The sequence below is a fragment of the Ctenopharyngodon idella genome, chromosome 19, assembly GCF_019924925.1.
Source record: "Ctenopharyngodon idella isolate HZGC_01 chromosome 19, HZGC01, whole genome shotgun sequence".
NCBI classification, from domain to species: domain Eukaryota; kingdom Metazoa; phylum Chordata; class Actinopteri; order Cypriniformes; family Xenocyprididae; genus Ctenopharyngodon; species Ctenopharyngodon idella.
Window position 1 is genome coordinate 23,340,038 of NC_067238.1, and position 13,670 is coordinate 23,353,707.

Sequence of the window (13,670 nt, forward strand, 5' to 3'; positions counted from 1 at the left end):
TATTTTTAAAATGTTTTCAATATGAGGTGTACAGACCCGATAAAATTAGACCCGAGTCTGACCCGACTGGACCCGAACATAAATGGCATTGATGTGTACACAGCCTGCAGCCCTGCAGTCAGTCAGGAAAAATCCCTGTTTCCTGCTGACTGATTTGTTAACCAGCTTGTTAGCTTGAGAATACTTGCCCTCAAAGTTGTCAACCGATTTAGAGCCCTTCTCCTTCTTACTAGAGGGTGTGAGAGATGCCACTTTGATTGAGATTGTTCACCATAATCCGCTGTGTTGGGGGAAACGCATTACAAGTTATGTAATCAGATTACTTTTTCAAGTAACTAGTAAAGTAATGCATTACTTTTACATTTACTACAAAATATCTAAGTTACTTTTTCAAATAAGTTACCCAAGTTACTTTGTTTTCCTATTTATTGACTGACAGCTCTCCTGTCCCCATGTTGAGAGAAATCGGGAGTGCAGAGGCGTTGTGTGCACTGTGTAAACATGACGGCTATTCTAGATTAGTTCTAGGCTAAATGTGAGCATACATTTACTCATTTACTTCTTCTCCTCCTATTCTTCTGTATTCCAGAATGGCAGCACAGCTAAAAGGCTTTTTTGTTTGAACTGTGCCCTCTACTGTACAGGCGTGAATTTTCATTTCCTTCAGCTTGAGGCTTATTCATTTCACTTTTGGTGTGAAAGGGCCTTTACATTTGCCAAAAATAGAACTTTTTTGTTGTTATAAAAACAAACAAACAAACAGCCCAGCCCAGATGAGAAAAAGTAACACAAAAGTAACGTAACACATTACTTTACATAAAAAGTAACCAAGTAATGCAATTAGTTACTGTTTTAGGGAGTAATGCAATATTGTAATGCATTACTTTTAAAACTTTCCACAAAGCAGCGAGTCTAAAATCAATGCTGATGACGCTCGTTGAAACAGTAGGCAAAAATGAGCAACTGAGTCTAAATGCGAAAGCAACCGTGCGTAGAGTCCATTGCACGTAGAAGTGCAGATTCAGAGAGAAGTAAGAAAAAGTGAGATAATAACCTTTTGTTTTAATTAATAACATTTTGTTGCCCGACATAGTTTAAAATAATTTGGGTCTTCTCGGGTCCATTCGGAAAAAGCACATTTATTTTAAATTACCCGAGACCGAGGCCATTAATACAGTATATATACCGAACCTGACCCGTTTCGAGGCACTTTTTGTCAAATTTTTGGACCTCAACACGCTCGGGTCTCGGGTCGGACCTCGGGTTTTCAGATTCAAGTGGACCCATGAAGACCTCTACTTGAGAGTTTCTTGTAGAGTGATGGAGCCTCCATCATCGAAGTTGGTGAATAGTTGGGACGCTGTTAACCATTTCGTTTTGTATTATTAAATTTCGTTTGTTTCATTTAGTTTCATATTTGCTTGTACCATCGTCATTCCACATGCTGATCCTGTTCAACACTGTTTAAATAAAAAGTTTGCATCGAAACGCATCATGGATTTAATATACTTGGCCTCTCAGCGGATAGGCTACTTGTGCTGCTACATGAGGGAAGGTATTTATCTGACAAAATTATTTGGCAAAAAAGGCAAACTCCAGCTACAGGATTTATTTTACTAAGCAAACTCAGGAAAAAGCATGCATTGACATACAACATAATCAGTTTTTTTGTTGGTTCTCTCGTTTTTGCATGTTTTCATAATTTCTTTGTATGCCTGTCCGCACAATTTGGCATGTTTTATTGTGTTATCACAAATAAAAAAAATGCACATGCTATCAGAAATTTCCTACTTCCCACTTCTGAAGTAGTGATTACGAGCTTATAGCATTCAAGTGCTTTGTTGTCAGAAAGAACAGGAATCATGGAGGACACAAGGTTTATTTTTTGCCTATTTATTGGGAAAATCTTATTAAAGCCAAAGTGATATTCAGCATCCCAATAAAGAATACCGGTCACAGCAGCATGTAAATTACATTAAATGATTAACTTTTTACTTATAGTATTGCAAATTAAAATGGCTTAAATGTCCTGTGAAGGACATAACTAAATTTACATGGTCACACATAACTCACAACTTCATTTTATATAGATATCCTAATCACCTATCTACATAAATATTATACATTTTATAATGTTCTATAATACTATTTATTAATCTATAAATAGTTCATGAATTAATCCCCTGGAAAAGACTGTGGCAGTCAAAACATGTTCAAAATATGACAATCTGTTTGAAACCAGTCATACTGATTATTTTGCTATTTTGTATGGTGCAGAAATTACACAACCTTAAAATGTCGAATTCCCTAAGCATTTTTCCACCACAAGTTGTAGCCTATCATCATCATTGGTGTGGAATATCATTTATAGGTGTGGAAAAATTGAATCAGCCATTTTTTTTTTTTTATCACTATCATTTTACAATTATTAAAAATAACATTTTATGTTTGACACTATGTTTCACCATTGATATGCTATAAGCATCAAACTGTTGGCAGATCTCAGTTGATTGCTTTGATTTATGATGGAGCAAAAGGTTATTTAAGGTCAATATTCAGAGTTTGGATCAGAGTGTTGAATCAGTCATCGTGTGGCAGAGATCCCACGCACAGTGATGATAGGTCGGTCCACCCTGCGTTTCCTCGCATCAAACCGGCACAGGGGAACCTGATACATCTTCACTTATTCTGAACCCTGTTCATTTAACCTGCCGTCCGTGTCCAAGTCAAACAGCTGTGGCTACTGTGAACACTACAGCAAAGATAAGTTACCACGCAATGAGAAAAAACAACAGGCCCAACTCCCATCGCTCCGCAGGCAAGGAAATTTGTGTGGATAGGGAAGATCTGGTTTAAGTTGTGCGTGGACAGTCATCAATCCAAAACACTCCCCCCTCTCCCAAAAGACAAAAACATCCACATGCTGGATGCACCGATGCAGTAATAAGACCCATGGCTGCAAATTTTCCAAATTGGAGATCAACTGGGCAATGACACTCCTTCTTGGTCCAAGAGTTAAAGGAGTGCCCAGATATTTCTATGGACCTGAATCAAGGAACATCACAGCTTATCCCATCTACTGTAGGTCTTTGTCCGGAAGGATCCATGGGTAAATACTTGGGTTCTGGGCTTTGTGCCGAGAGGAACACCTGCAGTGGAGAATTGGGAGAAATCTCGAGACTCTGGGAGAGAGCAGAGCTGTGATGTGCTGCTTAATAAGACTTTCGTGTAAGATCCATTTCCCTCCATCCTTACAAGCATCTGGCTCCAACAGTAAGAGCGAGATATATATCCTCTTTGATCTATTGTAGAGTGCGGGTCAGATATGCTCAACTGTGAGAATAAAGCACACGTACCAGACCACAGTTTTTGTGTGTGATGCATCATCCCTGCTGTGTTACAATGGAATTTAAGGCAACCTGTAAATGACCTAATATGACAGCTATGGGTGTCCTTTTTTGGACCTTGTAGACACTAGTGTCCTCTAATGACGTTCTGCAGCAGTATCTGGGAGAAACAAAGATGTTTTACTGAATAAATACACTTTTACAGGATTAGGTCGGCTAAATATGAAAATTCTGTCATCATTTACTGACCCTAATTGTTCAAAACCTGAGATTTTTTCATCTGTGGAACACAAATACATTTTGAACAGTGTACTGGATGATCTTTTCCATGCAACTACAATGAAGAGTGACTAAAAATGAACACAAAAGCAACATAAAAGTTTCACTGCAATCTAAATAAAAAGTAAATGTGTAAGTAATGATTACAAGAATGGTCATTTGTTTTAATTCTGTAAAGTTTCACTCTTAGAAGAAAAAGTTCTATATAGAATCTTAAAGGGTTCTTTCAGGAGCTTCATGCTGGATATATAACCTTCCTGGGGTTTCCATCATGTGATCATTTTATGGATTTAGTTTTAATTCATTTTTTATTTTGATTAAATTTTATGAATTAAACAGCTCATAAACACATTTTATCACTAGCAATGACTCGTTAAACTTGGGAGTATTATGCAATCATTTAAGACATTTCTCCTTATATTGAACCTTAAAACGTTCTTTAAAATTTAATCAAGAAACCTAGGGTTCTGTAAATAACTTGTTTGATTCGCAAGAACTCAAAATAAAATAAAAAATGAATTAACTTGTATGTTAATTGCTATCAAAATGTATGAGTTAACTAACTCAGTACTTCAAATTAGGAGCAATTATCATGCATGAGTACTACAAACTCAAAATTTGATAGTTCTGCTTACTTAAAATTGGGAACATCATAACTCAAAAATTTTGATGTAACTGATTACCTCAAATTTTTTCAATTAGCCCAACTTATTTGGGTTTACAGTGTATATAGAATCCCACTGAACCTTTATGTAAGAGTGATATGAGTAAAGTGATGGACACTTGAAATATTGAACATATTTATCAATATCATTGATTAAATACAATAAAATAAACCTATTATTTTACACATAGTACATTTGAACCGTGCATTTTAGATGCTGTCAGTAATGTTCATTTCACTGTCTATGAAAACATAGTCCTAACCAGATGCGATGCGATAAGATTCCAGCGACAATCAATTTGACTGCCCACACTAGACGCAACGCGACAATGAGAAGCGATAAAATCAATCAAAAACCACAGCCAATCAGAAGAGAGTGTGGGCAGGCTCTCTGCACAGCAGACACAATGAAATGGGAAAGTAGTAAAATTCATAAATATTACACCATTTAAACATTATTTAATGTACATACGGAGTGACTGAAACAATCTTTGTCATAGAATACACTTGTTTATTCGCATTGAGTTGACAGTTTGAAAGTTGTGCCCATTTATTTATTTTTAAGGTGAATTAGTCAGAATTAGTCAGTGTTGAAAAAAACAGCATATGCTGGTAAGGTAGGTTTTGAAGCTGGTATACTTGTCCTATGCTTGTCCTATGCTGGTCCATGCTGACCAGCTTAGGACCAGCATAGGACCAGCTTAGGACCAGCATAGGACCAGCACTTGACCAGCATAAACCAGCTCAAACCAGCATACCAGCTTCAAAACCTACCTTAACCAGCATATGCTGGTTTTTTAATGCTGGGAACACAGAATGATATTCAAACTCACATAATTTTAACATTAAATAAAGCACATAAACAGTACCTGATATTATCATTACCATACTTGGTGTTGCTGTTCCAGCCGCGATGTCGTGGAGAAATAGAAACCGTTTCTAAAATAGAATCGTCACCGTCGCAGCTAGTTAGGACAAAAACTAACATGGAAAAGGTACCTATCGCGTGCCGCGGCGTCGCGTCGCGTGTAGACACGGTGTAATGTATGTGTGCTAGAATTGCACTTTATGTACAAATATATGATTATTAATGATATCAACAATGAATCAGTTGTCATGTCGCTTCAGAATTGTATGGCTTGAAATATAGCACATGAATCAAATGCACAACTTTCATGGTGCTTTTTGTAATTTTGTCCTCATTCAATTTATTGTATTGATTAGAGCTGCCATGATATTCTTCTTTTATATTCCACTGAATTAAGAAGGTCTGTGGTTGTAACAACAACGACTGAGTAAATAATGAGAGAACCTACATTTTTTGGTTGAACTATCACTTTAAGTGTTGTTCAGAGACAGCACAGAAATTCCAGAGAAAGCATCTGCACAGTAAGCTACCACTTTTGAAAAAGTTTCTTAGTGTGCTCAGTATTTTATACAGTAAAACTCTATGCCAAAAGAAACACTATAGACTTCTATTAGTTTCTTGGGGGCTACAGTTTTGGACATACAGTAGAGGCCAATTTGGCTGCAAAACCCAATTTTTTCTCTCCCAAAAAAACTGAAGACATACTTCTTACAGCATGGATGAAGATAAGTTACAATAATACTCAAAGAACTGAAGTGAACTCCAAGTTATGTTTCTTCATGTTTATACAGTCTACCTTAGACCGGTCTTATTGTCAATTTGATAAGAGGACCATTACTCCTTCTTAGATTCAATTACAGTTCAATTTATTCTGCAGTGTAGAGTGATACAACTTTACCACCATCAGGGTTGTGCATCATTGCTTAGTACAAATGTAAGTCCTTTTACCTTGAGAGTGAACAAATGCTTAACAGCAGTCTAAATACAATAATGCACACAAACAGTGTACAATCAGCTGGTCATTATCGCAAAATAAACTATGATCATTATTTTTACGATAATGACCAACTTAAGGTGCGATCACATTAACGTTGCTCTGCAAAATTTTGGGGGTGAAATCCAGACATTTCAATAGGAATCAGTGCGACCAGAAGTTTAACGCCCTGTCCACATGAACACGGGTATTTTCAAAACCACAGCTTTTTCTATTTGGCTTGGCCGTTCGTCCACACACAAATGCAGTATCCGAACAGTTTTGAAAACTCCTGCCAGGGTGAAGAATTTTAGAAACTCCGGTTACAGTGTTGTCGTGTAGACAGCGAAATCTGAGATTTTAGCTTGTGACCTTTTTTTAAGGCTTCTGATTGGCTAACATGGCTTTACGGTTAGGGTTATATCGCCCCCTGTTGATTTGGCATGCTCTTGACAGCGCTTCATAGCATGTTCTTGCGTTTTCATGTGGACACGAAGGAGGAAAAACTCTGGTTATAAAAATACCCGTGTACGGTACGTGTGGATTAGGCCTAAGTTCCCCACACAGATTTCACTCACATTCATTCAAACGAGAGCTTCGTGCATAAACTACTGAAATTTGGCCTTTTTTTGTCCCTGAATTTTACTGAAATTTTGTGACCACACATTATCCATCTATTACTGTAATGTTCAGTTTGGTTTCTGTTTCTTTTTATTGGACTTCTGCTAATAATTGTTTCCTGCGTTTCCTTTTTGTTTCCATGGTTTCTAGTAAACTCATTTGTTGTCATAGCGATTCACTGTTTGATTGATTTGATCCAACTTATCTTTGTTTTGTTCATTGAGTTTGCTTGGTATATATTGCCCTCAGTTGTGTCTGTTTTTTGTCTGTTGTTGTTTGTATTAGCGCACACTGTTACGAGAGTTTGCCTTCATTGTATCTTTGTTTTGTTTAGTATATTAAAGTTGATAGTGCTGCATTAGATCCTTTGTGCCTCACCTCATCTTCTTCCTCATGTCATGACCCTGGTTCCCTCAACCAAAACCCAATAGGATTTTCTCCATTGGCTTTTGGATTACTGCAGAAAATAAGCTCTGTGTCCAACAAAAGTTTATGATTCTTACATGTTTATTCATCACGATAATCTTCACAAATGAACAACTTTTATGAATTTTGAAGCTTAAAGGATTAGTTCACTTTTAAATAAACTTTTGCTGATAATTTACTCACCCCCATGTCATCCAAGATGTCCATGTCTTTCTTTCTTCAGTCGAAAAAAAATTAAGGTTTTTGATGAAAACAATCCAGGATTTTTCTCCATATAATGGACTTAAATGGACACCAAACGGTTCGAGGTCCAAATGACAGTTTCAGTGCAGCTTCAAAGGGCTTTAAACGATACCAGACGGTGAATAAGGGTCTTATCTAGCGAAACGATCGGTCATTTTCGAAAAAAATACAACTGTATATGCTTTATATAAACAAACGTTCGCCTTCTAAGTGCCTCCGCCAAAACCGCATTTCTGTATTCTCCAAAAAGCTTACGCTGTATGTCCTACGCCTTCCCTATTCAACTTACAGAACGAACGCAGCGCCAGTTTCATTTTTTTCCTTAAGTTGAATAGGGAAGGTGTAGGACATACAGCGTAAGCTTGTTGGAGAATACAGAAATGCGGTTTTGGCGGAGGCACTTAGAAGGCGAACGTTTGTTTATATAAAGCATATACAGTTGTATTTTTTTCGAAAATGACCGATCGTTTCGCTAGATAAGACCCTTATTCATCGTCTGGTATCGTTTAAAGCCCTTTGAAGCTGCACTAAAACTGTAATTTTGACCTTCAACCGTTTGGAGACCATTGAAGTCCACTATAAGGAGAATAATCCTGGAATGTTTTCATCAAAAACCTTAATTTCTTTTCGATTGAAGAAAGAAAGACATGAACATCTTGGATGACATGGAGGTGAGTAAATTATTAGGAAAAGTTTATTTGAAAGTGGACTAATCCTTTAAATACAATTGCCAGAAGTAAAAAGCTAAATGTAGGCTATATAAGATCAACCCCACTAGGACACCAACTATGAAATTAATGCAGCATTAAATTTACTGGATATTTGATCTATAAGTCTCAGATTTTCTCTTTGAAAGCCTTCAGAAAATATGTTTGAAAAATAGACTTCAGTCTCTCTTGTGTTTAATGTGAAATGTCTTCATTTTTTTGATAAAAGGGCTTTGAGCTAAAATGATTTGCACCAAATTCTGACATAAAGTGTCATGAAAACATATCTAAATCAAATTCATGGATCCTCCAGGTTATTGCTCTCTCTTTGGCAGTCTTTGTTTCTCTTTCCAGCTCAGCTTTTCAGTCATCAATACATTATGCCCTGTTCATTTCCTTCATGCTGACTGACATTGTGTCCTTGGCCATCTGGCTTTTTCCAAGCTTTGGACTTTGACTGTACGTCAGTAAAGGTCACAAGGGCCTTTTTGTACCAGCAAATAGGAAAAGGTAACGGCTGCTCCTTGTTCTCAGGTTTCCTTTTAATAATAGTCTTTATTTAGGAATTGTGGAAATTAGGTGATTCGCCACAATCCTTCACTTACAATTTCCTCAACAGACTGAAAGCATGTACACACAAATATTACTTCAAGTACTTACTTTAAGTTACTACTACTCCAAGAAATAGATACTAGTAACGGTAATGAGACTTTTCAGGAGGTTCAGCTGAGAAATTACCAAACTCAACAATTTGGAAACAGACATTTAAACTGAAGTGGACTGATGGAAGAGTACTAGAAAGCTGGGAGGGGAAAATGGCTGACCGCAGGTGTGGTCACAAATACAATAAACAGAGGATTAGAGCAGTGGTTCTTGATCCAGATTTTAATTTGGGCTTAAGCGGTGACCCAGTACAGTAACAAAATTGTTTACTGTACAAAATTTAATTTCAATGGTTTCATGCTCTCAGTAGCCAATAATTCACCCCTCAAAACACATTGTGGTCAGCACAAACCATGTTTATCCTCAGTGCAAATTAACCCATATTTAATGCAGTCTGAGGCGTATTTTGTTTTACTTGTGTAGTTTTGTTGATGGGTTTTGAGGATGAGGGCATGTCACGCGAACTAGTTTAACTCCTGGTTGTGACCCACCAGAACTACACTCTCAGAAAAAAAAGGTACAAAAGCTGTCACTGGGGTGGTACCCTTTCAAAAGTTACTACCTTTAAGGTAGGCCTATTAATATATGCACCCTTTAGGGGTAAATAATGTACAGAGGTGTAGCATTTGAAAGGGTACTGCCCCAGTAACAGCTTTTGTACCTTTTTTCTGAGAGTGTAGGAAACTACAGTGAATTGAAGCTATAAAAAAGTCCATGGGAGATATAAAATAAGTGACCACCTCTTTCATCATGCTGTTTCACCTGCATCTCCTAATTGCCCACCAGAGAGAAAGAACGGCTGTTGGACCTCCACATTTGTCATCCATTGTGAGAAGAGCCCTTAAGGTGAAGACAATCCAGTCCTCCAGTCCAGTGTGTGTTTAAAAAGGAAAAAAAGCACTTCAACTATATATCAGTTTAATGCATTTTGTTCAGTGGATTGTGTTATTAAACTGTGTTGAGACACAAATGACCTGTAGAAAACAAGCAAACCCATGCTAGCCTCTGTCCTCTATAGAGTTCACACAAAGGTGTCTCACTTTTCCTCTCCACTGAGAACACTTGACACTTTGTCCTAGCAAAAGTGGCGATAAAGCAAGCACAAGGGAGTTTTGGCCCCATAAGTGTAAGGTCAGGCAGTGTCTCATACAGTGCTCTCATTCACTCTTGTAATAATCCTGTAACACGTCTTCCTGTGTGAAAGGACAAGTGACCCTTAACCCCATGACCTGAGGTTTGTGGAAACAAATCATACCGTCATCCGAAAAACCCTCCAAAGCATCTCAGCGTGGGCCCTCACACCTGGGCCTCCTTCAGTGTTGATCCTTTTCACTATAAATTATCACACCAATGAATACAGCTCATCCACCTTTAATGCCCGCAAAGGTGTCCACTCGCGTTATTAGATTCATGCAAAAGCTACATGTGCTAATGGCAGTTCCTCACACGCGTTTTGACCGGTCTTTCATCACCCTCGCTTCCCCCACACGTTTCTGCTGAGGTCTGGCATGTGTTAAACTGTCCGGAACGTAAGAGAAAGAAAGTGGGAGAAGGAAACTAAAGACGGGCCAGGAAGAGTGGGAGGTGAGAAGAGGGTCTGAGTGAGAAATAAGGAAACCAGCTTTACTTGCATCATCCATAACTTGAAATTGATTGGAAACAGTGTTGGGAAGTAACTAACGTTGTACATGAATCAATAAAAAAGATTACTGCTATGTACTGCATTTTAGACCTTCTTAATTAAATACATTTGAAAAAAAAAAAGGCTATTAATTTATTAATCAATCGTATATGAAAATTTGATATTTAAGAAATGAAGATCATTAAAAGACATTAAATTACAGCGAATAGACATAACAGTTAAGGGGTTTTCCCGTGACTGACAGCGCTAGTCAAAGCATTCGTCAGTTGCGTCTTGTTCTGTGTTCACAACAATTCAGTCTTTTCAATGTAAAAGTCTTCACTACTGACTGACATACTCATAAAGACAGTCTTTGCTGCCATCTAAAGGTGTAATAATGTAACTTCTGTTGCTGTTCACGGTCAGGGACAATTTTTTCCAGTGGAAGGAAGACTTTTAGTGAAAGTTTTCTTCATGAAAGTTGCATTGATACATATTTTTGGCTTTAATATTTGTATTGTGTGGTAACCATTTATTAAAGCAATAAGGTACTCGAGGCTAGTGCTGTATCGTGAATAAGTCACGGCTGAAGGGGTTGCTGGCACTCCGCTTCGTGCCGTGCCTAACAACTCCCTTCAGCCATCGATTATATCGATTAATTGCGATAAATTGCATCTAACATAAAAGTTTGTTTATATAATATATCTGTGAGTGTGTGTGTGTGTATATATATATATATATATATAATGTATATATATATATATATATATAATTACTAACCTATAGTATACAGCCCACCACAATCAGTAATAGTTATTTTTATATGTCTGCTAAGTATATGTCTGCTCTTCATTGTATTGTTTAGCTACTTTCTGTTACTAATTTTTTGTGTAACGAACAACTTTTCAAACGAGTAGCTTGATAACAGATTATCAATCTATTCATCCATCTTAAACATGCTTTTTCCTCTGTAGGGTCATAGGGTAATTGCAGTTCAAGTAGTTTAAAATATGGGAAGTTTTGGCAAGCTGCAGGTTTAAAGTAGCTTTCCCATAATTTATTGAAAAATAACAAGCGTTATCTCACCAAAGTCACATCATTCTCTATTATATGACATATTGTATAATAGATGTCTAAAAGATATTTAAGGTCCTTTCTGTCTTTTTTTATAACATGCAAAGTAATTGTCTTAAAGTTGTCTTAAAGGTGCATTCAGTAATTTTACTCTACACTTAAAGAATTAATCATTTGATTACTAGTAAATCATTTCACATGAGATGAAGACTTCAGGCATATCAGTATATTAATCACACTGTTTTATTTTACATGGAGCCCTTCAAGAGAGGTTATGTATTGATATCACATGACCAGCTGAATACTACTCATTTTATCTTAGTTACAGCCATCATTGGATACATTTACACACAGAATAAACTAATCATGGCATCAGTAACTGAAAACTTTTCTGTGATGCTGCATCCACACCACTAGGTGTCATAAGTTGAAGACATATTAGTCGTTGCAACATTACATTTATGCTTTTAACATATACGTTTATCTACAGTGACTTCCTGTGCATTCACACAATACATTTTAGGAGTTTGTGCATTCCTGGGAATCGTACCCATGACATTGGCATTGCTTGTGCCATGCTCTACTGAGCTATAGGCTGTTTAACTTCACTTTTAGACATACACTCGCAAACTTCCCTAAGCACTTCCCCTCAGGAGAATCCCAGCCACCATTTTGAAGTGCATTCAACTTCGTCAAGTGGATGAGGGAATTTTTTTTGGACAGACCCTCAACCCCTCATTTTCGACCGAGGGAGTGAATCTACTCACATGTACACTTCAGGCAGATCCATAGACCATAATGCAACACCATTGTGATGTCACAACTCCCATAGCACATTCCAAATAATCAAGGGTTTACGGCGTTCCATTTAAACGTATTGCAAGGGTATATATATATATAAACTTAAAATGTATGGTTTCTATAGATAGAATCAACAACTTTAAATGAATAGTTTTATAATTCTCCATATTTAATTTGATTATGTAATTCGCAATGCTTCATGGGGATTGTAGTTCTTTCCCTCACTAAAGCTGTTAAGTACACAGTCTTTGTCTTTTTGTCAGATTTTCAAATAGTTTTTTGATTCAAATAAAAGTTTGTAATGTTATACTTCACCTTGTAGCTGGCTGGCTTGGTTCATGACTTATATCACTTTAACAAATACTTTTTAAAATTCCAATGGGAAAAATTTATGGGAAAAATACTTCTGGATTCTGCAGAAAAAGTGGATGGGTACAAATGTACTCATTGGCTTATTTTAATCACAGTAGTCAGTCAAAAAAGAAAAAAAGACAATTGAAAAACCATTATTTGTGGTCAAGTTTACAATTATCTCAGAACATACAAGAATTTTTACTTGCCTTTTTATTTAAAATTAGATGGCAAAGATCATCCCACTTACAATAAAAATATGCAAAATAGTGAAGGTAAGAAAGAAAGAGGGAAAAGGGAAAGTGCACTGGTTTTCCCGCGCAGTTGGATGTTATTGTTTGAAGAACAAGCCTGTTGCTGCTGTAGTGGGGTGAGTCCCCAGTAGAGAAGGGCCTCATAAATCTGGACCTTGACTGGAAGTCCCTAGCTGTGCAGGTTGGATGGAGGACAAAAGTAGCCGAGTGCTCAGGATGTGGAGAGACTGCTCTACAGTCAAGCCTGAGGGGCCGTGAAATAACATCAACAGTGACCCAGACCCTGTGCACGGCATAGGATCATAGGGGTCAGCCGACGTTTGTGTATGTGTTTGTATGTGTTATAATATTTTACTGGATTTACATGGTAGAACACATTAAATCCCTATTCCAACTAAACGCATGAGTTCAGGGCGAGATCAACTGTTGAAAACAGTTACTAGTTTAGTATCACTTCTGCTGTAAAAGGACTTTCTGGAATAGTGTCACTCCATATAAAAGATTTATTATTTTAATCATAATCCTTTCATCTGATCCAGTTAAACATTTTAATGGTAGATTTGGAAAGTTCTTCAAGCTGATTAAGACAGTAGTTTAATTATTTAGATATGCCTTTATCGATTCTACAGTTTTTAAAGAAATAAAACTTTATTTAAAGACATAAAACTGCTCTGCTTGTAATAACAGATTGCAGGCTCTGGATTTGGCAAGGTGCGCTAGTTATTCTTCATGTAGTGCCTCAGTCTAACGCTCTTCCAGATCACTTATCAAAATCTCA